The following is a 17,562-nucleotide window of genomic DNA, read 5'->3' as shown; positions in this document are numbered from 1 at the left end:
CCAGTTTCAATTGTAAAAATGATAAAACTGAATGTGTTACTTGTGGGAAGCTAATCTCAAGGAACAATTTATCGGTACACAGGGCAAGATGTGGCGAAACAGGTTCGAGAATTAATCGTTCGTTACCTTCTAAGCCTTGTGCTCGATGCGGAAAAATGATTAGCATTGCAAATTTAAGTAAACACCTCAAAATTTGCAAACCATCGACCGGACAAGCATCGAAAAGAAAAATCGATAATGCAGATACGGAAGCTTCTACTTCCAAGCAAATTAAATTATCCAATGAACGCAAACCAATTAGATCTGCATTCAACGACCAACTCCAGGATTTTTCAATTAAGTCAGAACCAGGCCGTGACATTCTTAGTTTCTTGGACGAAACGAAAACACCTGTACTAAATATTTTGAAAGATAAACTTGAAAACAACTCTATAAAAGTATATGTTGTTCTGTTTTCCGAATACGAGAAAGTCGATGGCACAACGAGTATTTTTTATCATTGTACAAAAAATCAGACTCTTCATTTTGCTGACGTTGAAAATTTGGACAACTTCTATTATAAAGTTTCCAACGAGCTGGTTAAGAAACATGACGATTTCGAGGCAAAAGGGTCGGGATGGTCTCTGTGTGGAAGTCCTCACACGTTAACTGTTTACGTGAATCGATTCTCGCCTCTTCGAGCTTCCAGCTACGTTCCTCTTCCACCGAACATTCAACACAAGAGGGCTGTGTTAAATATACAGAACAGCGATAACAAGTGTTTTCTCTGGTGTGTGTTGGCTGCACTGCATCCTGTTTATTGCAAAAATAATCCAGAACGGATTTATCATTACAAGCAATACGAGTCCGAATTTGAAAGTGTAATGTCTGACATCGAATACCCGGTGATATTGTCGGATATAACAAAGTTCAAAAATCGTACAGGAAAACGCATCGCTATTAATGTGTATTCCTTCACGTCAGATAAATATCTCGTGCACCCTGTCAGGATAAGCGATATCGACGATGACGATGCTTGTGTAATAAATCTCCTTCTTATTTCCAACGAGGATGATCATCACTACACGCTAATTCGTTCTCTATCACGTTTGGTCAGAAGTCAAACTACCAAGTATGCAAACAACATCGAAGTTTGCCCGAGATGCCTAACCACGTTCGACGATCGTGACCGACGTGATCATCAAAATCTTCATAGTCGTCAAATTGCTCTGGAGAAACTTGCCGAACATAAAATTTATTGCGGTGACAACAGACCGGCTAGAATGTTGATGCCCGAAACGAACGAAGTCGAAGAATTCAAAATGCACAAGGCATTGTTGGAACATCCCGCAATCATCGTCGCAGATTTCGAGGCGTTCCTCAAACCACTCTCCTACTGCGAACCGGATCCTGAAATTTCCTCCACAACACCGTACCAGCTTCATCAACCTAATAGTTTCGGCTATGTTGTTGTGCGACGTGATAAAATAAATGAAGCATATATATACCGCGGGCCAAATGTAATCGAACACTTCCTGGAAAAAATGGTGGAGGAGGTTGAGGTAATTGGTAGCGTACTGCTTACATCAAAACCGATGGTACCTTTAACTGAAAATGAACTTCAAAATTACAATTCCACTGAGGTGTGTCCGGTATGTGATCAAAGTTTCACTGATGAGAACAAAAAAATATTCCACCACGATCATTTCAGCGGAAACTACATAGGTGGAATTTGCAACACGTGCAATCTTAAAATCCAGAAACCTAAATTCATCCCCATATTCTTTCACAACGGAAGCGGATATGATTTTCACCACCTGGTGAGACATCTTGGCTACGATCCGAAACGTATAGGTGTCTTGGCCGAGAATGAAGAACGCTACATTAGTCTCAGCAAGCAAGTGTCGATTCCGGGAACGAAAAATACAATCGAGATGCGCTTCCTGGATTCGTATAGATTTCTCTCTGCCAGCCTGGATGCTTTAGCGAACAAACTCACCGACGATCAATTTAAAATAACTAGAGCTAGTTTTCCCAACGTAGACATAGAACTCGTTAGACGTAAAGGGATTTATCCTTACGAATACGTTAGTGATGGTTCTAAATTTAACGACGACGCTCTCCCACTTCCAAGAGAATTTTACAGCAGACTCAGAGAGAAAAGAATCACGGACGAAGAATACCAACACGCGCAACTCATGTGGGAGAAATTAGAATGTAGGACACTCGGAGACTACCACGACGCATACTTAAAATTAGACGTGACGATACTTGCGGATGTTTTTCAAGCGTTCAGGAAAACGGCAACGAATATTTATAAATTAGATCCAGCGTATTTCTACAGCCTACCGGGATTAGCGTGGTCGGCAATGTTATTCCAGACAAAGGTCAAGCTGGAACTGATATCGGATGTTGACATGTTGCTATTTATCGAAAGAGGGATACGAGGTGGAATGGTGCAATGCGTACAGAGACATGCAAAAGCTAATAACGTACACATGAAAGAAGATTACGATTCAAATCGAGCATCGAATTACATCTTCTACGCCGACGTTAATAATCTCTACGGACATGCCATGGTTCAGAAACTTCCTTACGGGGGATTCGAATGGTTAGATCCCACTTCGATAGATATTATTCGTTTCGACGATAGCGAGTGTGGTTTCTTCGCAGAGGTAGATCTCCAATTCTCCGACCACCTGCACGACACGTTTTCGGATTTGCCTCCGACTCCCGAAATCAAATGTCCACCCGACTCGGTTCAAGACAAGCTTTTGTTAACATTGGACCCTAAACAGAGATACGTCGTCCACTACAAGAATCTCCGGTTTTTGATTGGGAAGGGTGTTCAGATAGTAAATGTTAGAAGAATACTAAAGTTTAAACATTCCACGTGGTTAAGACCTTACATAGAAACTAACACACAACATAGAACAGCTGCCACTTCCGATTTAGACAAGGACTTTTTTAAATTAATGAACAATGCGGTGTACGGAAAGACCATGGAGAATGTTAGAAAGCACGTAGACGTGAAATTAATTTCCGATAAGAATAAATGTCGGAAGTGGATAGCCGATCCTAGATTCAAGTCGAGAAAAATTTACAACGAGAATTTGGCACTTTTCAATCTAGATATAAAATTGATGAAATTCAGAAAACCAATTTACGTTGGCGCAACGGTTCTCGACTTGTCGAAACTTTACATGTTCGAATTTCATTACGACGTGATGAAACCCTTCTACAATGATAAGATATCACTTTTGTACACGGACACCGACAGCTTCATTTACAGCATACAAACACCTAACCTATACGAAGACATAAAAAATCCTTCCATGCTTGAGTATTTCGATACTTCTGCGTATCCTCAACCCAACAGATTTGGGATTCCATCTCGTAACAAAAAAGTCCTAGGTAAACTGAAAGATGAATGTAACGGTGATATTATTGTAGAGTTCGCGGGTTTGCGTTCGAAGATGTATGCCATGAGAACAGAAAGTAGCGTCACGAAGAAAGCAAAAGGTGTTGGCAAGAATACGGTGGAGAACAAACTCACCTTCCACGATTACATCGATTGCCTTTACTCACAATCGACGATACTAAGTATAGAACAAAGAATCCAAAGTGTAGACCACGTGATTACAACAAACGAAGTTAGGAAAGTAGCATTAGATCCGCACGACGATAAAAGATGTATTTTGTCTTGTGGAATCCACACGTTGCCTTGGGGACACTATCGTTTAGAAAATAGTAAAAATTGTAGGCAATGCAATTGAAAAAAAAATAAACTTAAATAACTATAACTAAAATAAAAAAAACTTTGACTGTCTCAAATTATCACATACACAATAAAGAACTAGCAAGGACAATGAATTTTTTTGGTTTCCGAAAGCAAACAATGGAGACTGTACACCGCAAGGCAGATCATGAATTTCTACCTTCCATGTTATCTAAACTCAACGGCCTGTTGATCAATCAATTTTCGGAACGCTGCTCTTCTTGCTGGAACAGTGACGATTTCGGATTCGCGACGATCGACGTGACGAGGAAACCCAACGACGGAAAATACAGAAACAAAATCAACGACTTTCTAAACGTTGCAACGTTGTGAGAAACGTTTCTCACAACGTTGCAACGTTTAGAAAGTCGTTGATTTTGTTTCTGTATTTTCCGTCGTTGGGTTTCCTCGTCACGTCGATCGTCGCGAATCCGAAATCGTCACTGTTCCAGCAAGAAGAGCAGCGTTCCGAAAATTGATTGATCAACAGGCCGTTGAGTTTAGATAACATGGAAGGTAGAAATTCATGATCTGCCTTGCGGTGTACAGTCTCCATTGTTTGCTTTCGGAAACCAAAGAGATTCATTGTCCTTGCTAGTTCTTTATTGTGTATGTGATAATTTGAGACAGTCAAAGTTTTTTTTATTTTAGTGATAGTTATTTAAGTTTATTTTTTTTTCAATTGCATTGCCTACAATTTTTACTATTTTCTAAACGATAGTGTCCCCAAGGCAACGTGTGGATTCCACAAGACAAAATACATCTTTTATCGTCGTGCGGATCTAATGCTACTTTCCTAACTTCGTTTGTTGTAATCACGTGGTCTACACTTTGGATTCTTTGTTCTATACTTAGTATCGTCGATTGTGAGTAAAGGCAATCGATGTAATCGTGGAAGGTGAGTTTGTTCTCCACCGTATTCTTGCCAACACCTTTTGCTTTCTTCGTGACGCTACTTTCTGTTCTCATGGCATACATCTTCGAACGCAAACCCGCGAATTCTACAATAATATCACCGTTACATTCATCTTTCAGTTTACCTAGGACTTTTTTGTTACGAGATGGAATCCCAAATCTGTTGGGTTGAGGATACGCAGAAGTATCGAAATACTCAAGCATGGAAGGATTTTTTATGTCTTCGTATAGGTTAGGTGTTTGTATGCTGTAAATGAAGCTGTCGGTGTCCGTGTACAAAAGTGATATCTTATCATTGTAGAAGGGTTTCATCACGTCGTAATGAAATTCGAACATGTAAAGTTTCGACAAGTCGAGAACCGTTGCGCCAACGTAAATTGGTTTTCTGAATTTCATCAATTTTATATCTAGATTGAAAAGTGCCAAATTCTCGTTGTAAATTTTTCTCGACTTGAATCTAGGATCGGCTATCCACTTCCGACATTTATTCTTATCGGAAATTAATTTCACGTCTACGTGCTTTCTAACATTCTCCATGGTCTTTCCGTACACCGCATTGTTCATTAATTTAAAAAAGTCCTTGTCTAAATCGGAAGTGGCAGCTGTTCTATGTTGTGTGTTAGTTTCTATGTAAGGTCTTAACCACGTGGAATGTTTAAACTTTAGTATTCTTCTAACATTTACTATCTGAACACCCTTCCCAATCAAAAACCGGAGATTCTTGTAGTGGACGACGTATCTCTGTTTAGGGTCCAATGTTAACAAAAGCTTGTCTTGAACCGAGTCGGGTGGACATTTGATTTCGGGAGTCGGAGGCAAATCCGAAAACGTGTCGTGCAGGTGGTCGGAGAATTGGAGATCTACCTCTGCGAAGAAACCACACTCGCTATCGTCGAAACGAATAATATCTATCGAAGTGGGATCTAACCATTCGAATCCCCCGTAAGGAAGTTTCTGAACCATGGCATGTCCGTAGAGATTATTAACGTCGGCGTAGAAGATGTAATTCGATGCTCGATTTGAATCGTAATCTTCTTTCATGTGTACGTTATTAGCTTTTGCATGTCTCTGTACGCATTGCACCATTCCACCTCGTATCCCTCTTTCGATAAATAGCAACATGTCAACATCCGATATCAGTTCCAGCTTGACCTTTGTCTGGAATAACATTGCCGACCACGCTAATCCCGGTAGGCTGTAGAAATACGCTGGATCTAATTTATAAATATTCGTTGCCGTTTTCCTGAACGCTTGAAAAACATCCGCAAGTATCGTCACGTCTAATTTTAAGTATGCGTCGTGGTAGTCTCCGAGTGTCCTACATTCTAATTTCTCCCACATGAGTTGCGCGTGTTGGTATTCTTCGTCCGTGATTCCTTTCTCTCTGAGTCTGCTGTAAAATTCTCTTGGAAGTGGGAGAGCGTCGTCGTTAAATTTAGAACCATCACTAACGTATTCGTAAGGATAAATCCCTTTACGTCTAACGAGTTCTATGTCTACGTTGGGAAAACTAGCTCTAGTTATTTTAAATTGATCGTCGGTGAGTTTGTTCGCTAAAGCATCCAGGCTGGCAGAGAGAAATCTATACGAATCCAGGAAGCGCATCTCGATTGTATTTTTCGTTCCCGGAATCGACACTTGCTTGCTGAGACTAATGTAGCGTTCTTCATTCTCGGCCAAGACACCTATACGTTTCGGATCGTAGCCAAGATGTCTCACCAGGTGGTGAAAATCATATCCGCTTCCGTTGTGAAAGAATATGGGGATGAATTTAGGTTTCTGGATTTTAAGATTGCACGTGTTGCAAATTCCACCTATGTAGTTTCCGCTGAAATGATCGTGGTGGAATATTTTTTTGTTCTCATCAGTGAAACTTTGATCACATACCGGACACACCTCAGTGGAATTGTAATTTTGAAGTTCATTTTCAGTTAAAGGTGCCATCGGTTTTGATGTAAGCAGTACGCTACCAATTACCTCAACCTCCTCCACCATTTTTTCCAGGAAGTGTTCGATTACATTTGGCCCGCGGTATATATATGCTTCATTTATTTTATCACGTCGCACAACAACATAGCCGAAACTATTAGGTTGATGAAGCTGGTACGGTGTTGTGGAGGAAATTTCAGGATCCGGTTCGCAGTAGGAGAGTGGTTTGAGGAACGCCTCGAAATCTGCGACGATGATTGCGGGATGTTCCAACAATGCCTTGTGCATTTTGAATTCTTCGACTTCGTTCGTTTCGGGCATCAACATTCTAGCCGGTCTGTTGTCACCGCAATAAATTTTATGTTCGGCAAGTTTCTCCAGAGCAATTTGACGACTATGAAGATTTTGATGATCACGTCGGTCACGATCGTCGAACGTGGTTAGGCATCTCGGGCAAACTTCGATGTTGTTTGCATACTTGGTAGTTTGACTTCTGACCAAACGTGATAGAGAACGAATTAGCGTGTAGTGATGATCATCCTCGTTGGAAATAAGAAGGAGATTTATTACACAAGCATCGTCATCGTCGATATCGCTTATCCTGACAGGGTGCACGAGATATTTATCTGACGTGAAGGAATACACATTAATAGCGATGCGTTTTCCTGTACGATTTTCGAACTTTGTTATATCCGACAATATCACCGGGTATTCGATGTCAGACATTACACTTTCAAATTCGGACTCGTATTGCTTGTAATGATAAATCCGTTCTGGATTATTTTTGCAATAAACAGGATGCAGTGCAGCCAACACACACCAGAGAAAACACTTGTTATCGCTGTTCTGTATATTTAACACAGCCCTCTTGTGTTGAATGTTCGGTGGAAGAGGAACGTAGCTGGAAGCTCGAAGAGGCGAGAATCGATTCACGTAAACAGTTAACGTGTGAGGACTTCCACACAGAGACCATCCCGACCCTTTTGCCTCGAAATCGTCGTGTTTCTTAACCAGCTCGTTGGAAACTTTATAATAGAAGTTGTCCAAATTTTCAACGTCAGCAAAATGAAGAGTCTGATTTTTTGTACAATGATAAAAAATACTCGTTGTGCCATCGACTTTCTCGTATTCGGAAAACAGAACAACATATACTTTTATAGAGTTGTTTTCAAGTTTATCTTTCAAAATATTTAGTACAGGTGTTTTCGTTTCGTCCAAGAAACTAAGAATGTCACGGCCTGGTTCTGACTTAATTGAAAAATCCTGGAGTTGGTCGTTGAATGCAGATCTAATTGGTTTGCCTTCATTGGATAATTTAATTTGCTTGGAAGTAGAAGCTTCCGTATCTGCATTATCGATTTTTCTTTTCGATGCTTGTCCGGTCGATGGTTTGCAAATTTTGAGGTGTTTACTTAAATTTGCAATGCTAATCATTTTTCCGCATCGAGCACAAGGCTTAGAAGGTAACGAACGATTAATTCTCGAACCTGTTTCGCCACATCTTGCCCTGTGTACCGATAAATTGTTCCTTGAGATTAGCTTCCCACAAGTAACACATTCAGTTTTATCATTTTTACAATTGAAACTGGTGGTGGATGCCATTGCTTTTTCGAAAATCACAAAAATCAAAAAGTCTAGTATATAGCGATACAATTTTCAGGTATGTTATTTATATAGAATTTCTTGAGGTGAAATAGAAAATACACGATCACGTCAAAATTCAATCTGGTCGAAATTACTATGAAAAACCACGTGAAACACCTTCGAACTTGAAATAATAGATGGTATGTGGCTTCAAAGAAAGTTAAATACCTATTATTTTTACAAAAACCAAGAAGCACTGCAACAGAACATCCGTACTCTTCGGCTGCTCTCACGAGACTGACTGATCTGCAGTATATGCCGTCTTATATAATAAAAGCGCGGACCGTATTGAAACCACCTGTTTCATATACTTTTATAGAGTATATATGCTTATAAGTATACCCTTATAAGTAATACAATTAAGAGGTACTTAATATGAGTCATCACAATGTTAGTTACATGGTTCTAGTTAGGATGATGATTTTTTTGGTTTGTTAGATAGGGGTTGAAGAAGACTATTTGTTGTAGTAACCACAGTATTCTTTTTTTTGTTTTTTTTTGTGTTTTCTGTTCTCTTACGAGAATTAATATAGGTTGCCATAGAACCCTCCAATTCATGACTTAGGAAAAATCTGTTTGCGGATTCATCACGTACGCCTACATGTGAGAAAAAATATGAATAGAACCTATGCTCGGAAATCCAAAATAGCAACCAGAAGTAGGATTATCTTGGAAACAGTAAGACTTAGGAAGAATCTGTTTGGTGATTCATCACGTACACCTATATGTGAGAAAAAATATGAATAGAACCTATGTTCGGAAATCCAAAATAGCAACCGGAAGTAGGGTTATCTTAGAAACAGTAAGACTTAGGACAAATCTGTTTGCTGATTCATCACGTACGCCTATATGTAAGTAAAATATGAATAGAACCTATGCTCGGAAATCCAAAATAGCGACCGGAAGTGGGGTTAGGGGCCAGGAATCTTAAAAATAATATTATTTGTTTGTTTGTTTGCGTCACAATATAGGCGTGCACGCGCGTGTGTGTGGCACATCGTTCCCGAGAGAGAGGTTTACAAAAATCACGATATACAAACATTTGACCGGGGCTTGGAAAATTACGATAAGGTGCATTCATCCTTCAAGAATAAGAAACTGCATTATTTACTCATCACGTTGTGTCAGCGCAATAAATAAGGCGCTGAACATAGAAAAAAAATAAGAGTTTTTGAGGTTTGGTGAACCTCAATTAATAAAAATAAGTTTTTGAGGTTTTGGTGAGCTCCAAATAATCAGAGTGAGTTTTTGATGTTTTGGTGCTGTTTTCTACGCTGTGAAACATCGTCAGCACAATAAATAAGGCGCGGAACGTAGAGAGAAAATGAGTTTTTGAGGTTTGGCGAGCCCCACCGAGCCCCACCGAGCCCCATTTTCGGTTGGTGAACCGGCTAACCTGCACTACTAGTTATCTTGAAAACAGTGAGACTTAGGAAAAATCTGTTTGCAGATTCGTCATGTATGCCTATATGTAAGTAAAATATGAATAGAACCTATGCTTGGAAATCCAAAATAGCAACCGGAAGTGGGGTTATCTTTGAAACGGTAAGACTTAGAAAAAATCTGTTTGCGGATTCGTCATGTACGCCTATATGTAAGTAAAATATGAATAGAACCTATGCTCGGAAATCCAAAATGGCGACCGGAAGTGGGGTTATCTTTGAAACGGTAAAACTTAGAAAAAATCTGTTTGCAGATTCATCAGGTACACCTATACGTGAGAAAAAATATAAATAGAACCTATGTTCAGAAATCCAAAATAGCAACCGGAAGTGGGGTTATCTTGGAAACAGTAAGACTTAGGAAAAATCTGTTTGGGGATTCATCATATACACCTATACGTAAAAAAAAATATAAATAAAACCAATAGTGTTCGGAAGTCATGCAGGTTTGGACGTGACGACGCAGTTCAATAACATAGGTTAGACCAAGAAAAAAAACCTTGGTGATTTTATTTCGAGTAAAATGTTGGCAACACTGCGAGAAAATAAGGCTTATGTCTTACAAAAACAAACTATTAAGTCCAGCCTCACCAAGCCTCACTTCGAGCCTCACTTTCGGTTGCAGCTCTGTCTTTATGGTTCTACTCTAAAATAGGTCAAAGCACGTAGAGGCTCTCGTGTAGTTTAGCACGAAAAAAAAATAAATAGGTTAAGTTATATCACGTAAGATCGTGGCATTCGTACCAAGTACAAGTGGGAAAAAAAAATAGGAAATTTTACAAAAACATCGCTAAACGCTAAAACATCGACAAAAATTTGTCAAAATATGTCAAAAACTGATTTTCAATTGATAAAAAAAAAGCTACAAATGCATACCTACCAAGTATGAGTGGGAAAAAAATAAGAAGCGGTGAAAATTGCACTGAAAAATCGTCAAACGCTAAAACATCGACAAAAAATTGTCAAAATATGTCAAAAAATAATATTCAATTGATAAAAAAAAACAATACCTACTAAGTATGACTTTGAAACAATCCAATTACACTACTGATGTGACTATAGGTTGAGTAATGTTGAATATTTTGTTTTTGAATGAATTGCCGAAAGACAGAGTTGTAGAATTCTTTTCCGTTGTCTGTTTGAAGACATCGAGGTCGCCTGCCACTTTCATCGAAAATAGTTTTGAATGCTTCCACTACACAGGTTCCTGTGTTTGCCTTGAGGGGTAAAGCCCACGCAAATTTTGAAAATGTGTCTATAACAGTAAGAAGATACTTGTATCCCTTGTTGATTTTATGTAAATTTTTTAAGTTGCCACTGCTCATTTCCACAAGGTCAGTTTGCCACAAGTCGTCTATGCCTTTGGTGACCACCGGTAAGCGTTCGTAGTTTCGTCGTGCACCTTTGTGCAGCTCGTTCACAATAGTTTGCCTAGACATGATGCGAAAATAAGAATATAGCTTGGATGGGATTTCTGGCTGCACACAATGCCCGGTTTTCTATGTACAGCTTATCACCAATTTCTATGTCGATAATTTGAGTGGCATCTTCGGCATAGACAGTCTCGCGAATTTCGGGGTGGGTGAAATCAACCAACTCCACTCCTCTTATTTTAGGCTCGTCACTGATGTTCGTCACGGTCATGGTTGGGTAGTGGGTTGCGTGAGGCAAAGACCAGTATGAAACCTTGACGAACTGAAGTGTGCCAGCGATGAAAAACTGGTGATAGGCTTTGGCAGGGGTCAGCATGTAGAGTTTGGCACCCGGATGGAAGAGCGAGGAAAATTCCCTGTATGGAATGCTGTACAGTTCTAAAACAATAGTGGACTTAAGATTGTCGAAGCTGGCATTCAGGGTAGTTACGTTGGTTCGAACCTCGCTCTCCACATCCTCCAATCTACCGTTTACCGATTCCAGGTGTTCCTCGATAGCACGGAAAACAGTGTCGTAATCGGGCTTGATCTTCACATCGACAATTAGCCTCTTGAATTTTTCGTTTAAGTCATGTAGTTGGGTACTGAAATTGGCTATGGCCGATTCCTGGCTCGCCTCGATGCTGCCAATTTGCTCTTTCACATTGGCAATAATTTGCTGTAGACTTTCCACGAGTGTCAACTTGGAGCTCTGGGTTGCGAGGTCGTGAACCTGGGTTCTAATTTCCGTAAACAAGGCATGTAGCTCGCTTATGTTCTGGTTGGTGGGTAAGGTTGCAACAGACTCCCGAAGCAATTCAATTTCGGTTTGGATGTTTTTGATGTCGTCGGATTTGAGTATTCGGTTGAGAGCCCTCTTGACGCTTTTCAGTTCCTGCGAGGTAGGCAGGGTGGCCACCGTGTTTTGGAGCGACTCCAAAGCTTTTTTCATCGCATCCAACTCCGAGGCAGCAGCAGCAGCGCGTATGCCTTCTTGTAATTGCGTTATGTCGTCCTGGGTGGGGGTGGATTGTTGCAAAGTTTCCAACTTGGCCTGTATGTCGTCGATCAAGTGATGAAAATGCGACAAATCTGATTCGTTGTTGAGATTTTCCAGCTTGGTATTCTGCTGTTGGACGCTGGCCAGAGTATCCCTGATGCCAGGCAGTTTGGATTCCAGTGCTTCGTGTACGTTTGCCAGATCATTTTTGATGACGGCGAGAGCATCCTCAATATGGGCTATGGTGCCTTGCAGCTTCCCGCAATCCTCGTAGGTCTCAAGTTGGAGTTTTATGTTGGCCACGCTACGGGCAATGGCGTTCAGCTCGCTGGACGAAGGTAGATTGTCGATAAAGTCCTGTAGCGTTTGGAGTTTAGTTTTGACTTCGTTGATGGCTGCATGCAAAGCGTCCGTTTGAAGCTCAGCCTTGATGCTTTCCAACGTAGGAATTTCGAACGATTGAAACTGTTCGTGCAATTTGGCAATACTGGCATTCACGCGATCGTAGTCATCTTGAGTCTTGATGCTCTGGATAATGTTTTGCAGTTCAGTCTGGATGGTACTCGTTTGATCCTGCAAGTGTCGCTTCAGCTGTTCCACGTCGGAGGTCTGCGCTTGCTGCAGCTTCACAAGTTCGTTCTGGAGCTTGCCTACGCTCAGTGCCAAGTTGTCGAAGTTGTCTATTGACGCGAGGTCGGTGTACTTTTGCAACAGCGATTTAAGCTCGGCGTCAATTTTGAGTACGGGGTCCAGGCACTGAGACTGTAGTCTAGCTATTTCTGACTGGAGGCTGGAGTTGAGCGTGGACTGCAGGGCCTGCAGGTCGCTTCGCAGCTTCTTGACCCTGACGTCGAGCATGAGAAGCTCGTCGCCGTGGTCGTCGCGCTTGGTGTGACCGAAAATGTCGTTAGGCATTGTTGCCACTGTGGTTATTTATTATAGGGTAGGTGATTTTCATTTCTAAGAAAAGAGGGATGAGTTTATTGTAGTCGTCCAAGAGCTCCACGTACAGACGATCGCCAGCAGAGACATCGTACGTTTAGTCGCATCCATCCTATCGTGCTTGATGCGATTGATGTTCTTGCCTGAGGAAACTTTGGCCTCCCCTTCGTTCTCGGGATTCATGTCGAACTTAAGTTTGCCGGAGATGGGGAACTGGTAATAATTCAAGTTGTTGTTGAATACGTAGAAAGTTTTGCCCACATCTTCGTCGTACTGGGTCAGGATGCTATTCAAGTGTTAATTAACAGACCGTTAAGTTTAGATAGCATGGAAGGCAGCAGTTCGTTGAAGCTGGACGATAACGACGTGGGCTGGACGGGCACTTCCATAGCTTGCTTCATGAAGCCAAACAGGTTCATAGGCATGGTTATTTTATAGAAACATTTCTAGGCATAAGGTTAAAATTTTAGCCCCCTCACAAATCGCAATACATACATACATACGTGGCGTTACAAGAGCCCCCTGCCTCCCAAGAGGTTTGGTTAGCACGCAATAGATCAGTATGCTAGAAAAACATAGAGGGGGAGGGGGTAGAATCGATTATATTTGCCAGTCGAATAGTTCTCGTCGAATCCTATCCAACAAACCTAAAATCGTCATCCTAGCTCAATTAAGAACCAAGAAAATCAATGTCTTGGAAAACGTCTCAAGATATTTGTCTCAAGAAAATTTTCTTGACAGGCCGGAATTGACAAACCGGAAGTCGACTTTCTTAAAGATTAAGATATTTGTCTTAAGACGTTTTCCAAGACGTTGAGAAGCAACTAGTCAGTGTTGCCAACTCCTATTGGTAGGTTAGCTTCGCCTGTAAAAGATCACATGGTGAAATTTTCCTGGGGTGGGTTGGCAACACTGAACCCCACTTAAGGGCGCAGAACCGGTCAGCCCCCTCTACTCTTGATGTTGTTGAACCCCATCGTAAAAGGCTATGGCAAGAGCCCAGTAGTTTGGCAACCTTGGGCGCGCCACTTTCGCGTTTGCCTTACGATATTTTCCGTTAAGACTGCAAAAAACGCGCCACTTTCTGGCGTAGAACTGTCTTTTTATCCCTACTCCAGTAAATTTGTATAATGCCTAAACGTTTCATTGGAATTTTCTTATTTTATGATGACGAATATGTGCTCAGCTAATAGGGGCTTGGTTTAATGCGGTTCCTTAGCGGTGTCACGTATACGTGGGTACTCTAAGAGGAAATAGCTCCCTCCATACATCCACTGGCTTTTGCTTCGCATACTAGACTTTTGAACTGGTTCAATTATCCTTAGCATTTTGTTTATGCATATCCCATACTTCAGTTACGTCGTTTCAACTAAACACTAAAGATTACAAACTGTTGGAAACGGATATTTTCATGTTCGAGCTTTCTTCAGTCCTTCCCTTAGAAGTGTTTAGTGCAGGTCATCCAGAGCCATTATTATCCCAACAGCAAGAGTTTCATATGGGCTAATTCCAGGTGAGTTGCCAAGCCAAAAAAAAAAAAACCTGCTTAAAATATCTACACTTTTTAGTGTATTTTTATATTTTTGACCAACCTCTAATTTAGTCTTGTTTCAATGCATCATGTTACAATTTCTGTAAATGAAATAACATAACCCATGACGCAACAGCCCATTGAGGGCGCTGACCTACCTACCGACTGATCCAACGCACTCATTCACCGTGGCCATGCGGTCTAAGGCGTCATGCTTTTTGCTCCAGCTACGGGATGTGCGCAAGTTCGAGTCCTCTTGAAAAAAATAGAAACAACTTTCCTCCCGAGATTTCGGCCTGTGTATGGCATCTATGGGCACCCACCATCGTTAAGAAATTGAGGAGCTACGAATGGGTAGCGTAACCGGTCATGGAAACCCATAACAGCAACTGGGGGTTTGTCGTGCTGAGCACGCGTCACCCCGTAACTCGTTGAATGATCTCCCGACATCGGAAGGTGGGAGTGAGGAGGATAGTCGGTAGGTAGGCCCTGGCCTCATGGGCTTTTGCGCCACGGGTTGGGTTGACATTTAAATATTCTCAAAATGGATAAAAATTTGTAAGCGAATTTATCAGAGATTAAGTAGTTGAAATTGATAATAGCCAGCATGTCATCATCAGTGTAAAAGTAATTATGAAGTTACGCTCTTTATATTACCGTTGTAACCGGATTATTAAATTACGAGTGATGTTTCAGTTCTAACTGTACTCTATTAACTTTGATATGTTAAATATTCAAATAAAAGTATTCAACATTTTCTTTTAAACGACGTGTGCTATGTTTTATTTTGGTCTTGACAGGTTTTTGGTATTCTTTTTTCACACCCCCTCCCGGGTGATGATAAGCCTCAAACTATATACTCCCCGTTTAAATAGAAGAGTGCACGGGCTTATTTTTGAGGTATACGTGTGAGTGTAGGTTTAAAACAACAAGATTTACGTTTTAATTTCGTAGTGATCAACCAACTAACGCTTGGCACATCTATGAACTGAACTCCACCCTTCTACAAGGTTGTATTGGTCAGTTAGAAATTATTTCTTCTTGCAATGTAAAAGAAGCGTCCACTCATCATAGAATAGTAGAATACACTATACAACTTAATATTCTTACGTGGCACAGTGACTTGAATTAGGACATGAAGTAAACTTGCAAACAGATCAATAGCGTTCTAGACAGTTCCTTCTTAAAGCAACTTCCACAAGATAAGAGAGCCAACGATTCGGCAGACTATGTCCTACTGTTTTTTTCTCCTCATCCTCTCCTCCTGCTCGTTGTCGGTGACCGAGGAGGGAGTTCTGATGAGGGAGATACATAAACTTCAACTGGCATGGTAATAATAGCACTGAGACGTTCGCGGTCGGATGGTAGCAAATATTACTAGGCTGTAATTTGTAGCTCTCAATGTGGGGTGCAATAAAATTTAGTTTTGTTTTTCATCTCTTGTGTTTTCGTACGCTGTGTTGGAGAAGACGAACTTTATGGTCAGAAAATCTATGAAAACTAGACAATAAATTGTTGGTATAGCTCTTTTCCAGTCTGACGGCGGGAGTTCTATATGCTGGCACGGGAAGTGGGGAGCGGTGAAGCGACCAATCCAGCGCGATAAGAAACGCAGCAGCCTGTAGAACGAGTTTCACGTATTAGTTCTTCCCCTTGACGTCTTAACTTTCGCCGCCAAGGCTGTTATCGAGCTGCGTAATCTCCGCTCCCCACTTTCCCTTGCCAGCATATAGAACGCCCGCCTTAAAAGTAGAAAATACCTTTAATTCATCACAAAGTTAAAAACTTAAACCAGAAGACAACTGAACTACCAGATTCTTGCAGTGCTATGTTCGTAATAAGAAGATATACGTACTCTTTACCAACATTTAGAATTTAGAAAATCTTAACATTTAATTCTGCACATAGATATAACCCATGTAAACCAGAGAAAGGATAGATTTTATAATGTACTCTAATGTCAATATTTAATCTCTCAATATTTGCAAAGAAATCGTTAAGAATAGTTTTCTTAATATTGAGTAAGATATAAAATTATAATTATCTCTTCGTATAAATTTCTAATGAAAGCCTGTCGAAGTTTACATACTTTATGTACAGATAAGCTAATCGTAACTGGATACGATTCCAAACCACAATATTCCTCCACTTATTTGATGTAAAATTTCTTTGGAATAGGATAAATAGTGGGCTGACATAAGGGATTTGTAATTTATTGTAAATTGTTAAGAGTTTTTTCGCTGACTATTCTTCAACATGTGGTAGAAAGTTGGCTGCTTTGGTGAAATTGTTTACACGAAAGTTAAACGTATAAGTTCCTTACGAACTCGTTCTCCCATCTCATGCTGGTCAGTAACGTAGTTTAGTCAATCCCGGAAGCAATAGACCGTACTTAATTGAGCGATTAGGTACATATTGAGAATATCGATTTAGTCTTATTCTGGAAAACTAGCTTTAATATATTACTACAGATATACGAAACTTAGATCCTCGTAAAATTTGGCTTATATATTAGTTTGGTTTCACATTTTTAATCCACCGTTTAAATTAAATTCGGCAAACATTCTTGTGCACAATTAGAGAACATTAGCACATAACAAGTTTTAAGGTTTGACAAGTATTCAATGGTATATTAAAAGCTCCATGTTGTCTTGCTGAAGATAATTATTTTTGTCAGAAAATGACAGACATGCAAGGGGATATCTAAGAGTAAGAACTAAGTGTGTATAAATTCAAAGATATATTATGTCAGTTGGGATGCTTGCGTGTTTCATTGAATTCTTGAAATCCATTTCCATTCGAGAGGTTCGCTATTCTATATCACCGTAAGAATGTAACTCTCACACAATAAACTGGATATTACTTGAGAAATTAACTTCTGAGACTTCGATCTCCTTCACCATTTAAGTAATGTGAATAAAGAGGAATGGATCTTCTGCTGATCTAAAATTTCCAACTTAAGATTATTATGTATAGAGAATTAATTTGGA

Source organism: Lepisma saccharinum, chromosome 2 (assembly GCF_977018435.1).
Source record: "Lepisma saccharinum chromosome 2, izLepSacc3.1, whole genome shotgun sequence".
In the NCBI taxonomy this organism is placed as follows: domain Eukaryota; kingdom Metazoa; phylum Arthropoda; class Insecta; order Zygentoma; family Lepismatidae; genus Lepisma; species Lepisma saccharinum.
This window is presented reverse-complemented; position numbering follows the sequence as displayed.